The 1,805-nt window shown below is 41.6% G+C and overlaps 1 non-coding gene across 1 annotated transcript; it reads right to left on the reverse strand.

The window, feature by feature from the left end:
* Positions 1-237: 237 nt before the first annotated feature.
* Positions 238-345, reverse strand: LOC112798880 (small nucleolar RNA R71). Its single transcript, XR_003200477.1, has one exon. It is a non-coding gene; the product is annotated as a small nucleolar RNA R71 (small nucleolar RNA).
* Positions 346-1,805: the final 1,460 nt, after the last annotated feature.

Below are 1,805 nucleotides of genomic sequence, written 5' to 3' on the forward strand. Positions count from 1 at the left end.
TTCCATGGACTTCCATTGGAAGATCCTCATCAATTTTTAGCTGAATTCTTGCAAATCTGTGACACTGTCAAGACCAATGGGGTTGACCCTGAGGTCTACAGACTTATGATGTTCCCTTTTGCTGTAAGAGATAGAGCTAGGATATGGTTGGACTCACAATCTAAAGAAAGCCTGAACTCTTGGGAAAAGCTAGTCAATGCCTTCTTGGCAAAGTTCTTTCCACCTCAAAAATTGAGTAAGCTTAGAGTGGAAGTCCAAACCTTCAGACAAAAGGAAGGTGAATCCCTCTATGAAGCTTGGGAAAGATACAAACAATTGATCAGAAAGTGTCCTTCTGACATGCTTTCTGAATGGAGCATCATAGGTATCTTCTATAATGGTCTGTCTGAACTGTCCAAGATGTCATTGGATAGCTCTGCTGGAGGATCTCTTCATCTAAAGAAGATGCCTGCAGAAGCTCAAGAACTCATTGAAATGGTTGCAAATAACCAATTCATGTACACTTCTGAAAGGAATCCTGTGAACAATGGGACGAATCAGAAGAAAGGAGTTCTTGATATTGATACTCTGAATGCCATATTGGCTCAGAACAAAATATTGACTCAGCAAGTCAATATGATTTCTCAAAGTCTGTCTGGAATGCAAGCTACACCATGCAGTACTAAGGATGCTTCATCTGAAGAAGAAGCTTATGATCCTAAGAACCCTTCAATGGAAGAGGTGAATTACATAGGAGAACCTTATGGAAACACCTATAATTCTTCATGGAGAAATCATCCAAATCTCTCATGGAAGGATCAACAGAGACCTCAACAAGGTTTCAACAACAATAATGGTGGAAGAAACAGGTTTAGCAATGGCAAGCCTTTTCCATCATCTTCTCAGTAACAGACAGAGAATTCTAAGTAGAGCCACTCTGACTTAGCAACCATGGTCTCTAATCTAATCAAAACCACTCAAAGTTTCATGATTGAAACAAGGTCCTCCATTAGAAACTTGGAGGCACAAGTGGGTCAGTTGAGTAAGAAAGTTACTGAACTCCTTCCTAGTACTCTTCTAAGCAATACAGAAGAGAATCCAAAAGGAGAGTGTAAGGCCATCAACATGGCCGAATTTAGAGAGGAAAAAGAAGTAGTGAGCGCCACTGAGGAAGACCTCAATGGACGTCCACTGGCCTCCAATGAGTTCCCTAATGAGGAACCATGGGAATCTGAGGCTTACACTGAGACCATAGAGATTCCATTGGATTTACTTCTGCCATTCATGAGCTCTGATGAGTATTCTTCCTCTGAAGAGGACGAAGATGTCACTGAAGAGCAAATTGCTAAATACCATGGAGCAATCATGAAGCTAAATGACAAGTTATTTGGTAGTAAGACTTGGGAGGATGAACCCCCTTTGCTCACCAAAGAACTGGATGACTTGACTAGGCAGAGATTACCTCAAAAGAGATAGGACCCTGGGAAGTTCTCAATACCTTGTACCATAGGCACCATGACATTTGAGAAGGCTCCGTGTGACCTAGGGTCAAGCATAAACCTCATGCCTCTCTCTGTAATGGAGAAGCTAGGGATCTTTGATGTGCAAGCTGCAAGAATCTCACTAGAGATGGCAGACAATTCAAGAAAACAAGCTTATGGACTTATAAAAGATGTTCTGGTAAAGGTTGAAGACCATTACATCCCTGCTGATTTCATAGTCCTAGAGACTGGAAAGTGCATGGATGAATCCATCATCCTTGGCAGACCTTTCCTAGCCACAGCAAAGGCTGTGATTGATGTTGATAGAGGAGAATTGATCATTCA

This window comes from Arachis hypogaea, chromosome 4, assembly GCF_003086295.3.
Source record: "Arachis hypogaea cultivar Tifrunner chromosome 4, arahy.Tifrunner.gnm2.J5K5, whole genome shotgun sequence".
Lineage (NCBI taxonomy): Eukaryota > Viridiplantae > Streptophyta > Magnoliopsida > Fabales > Fabaceae > Arachis > Arachis hypogaea.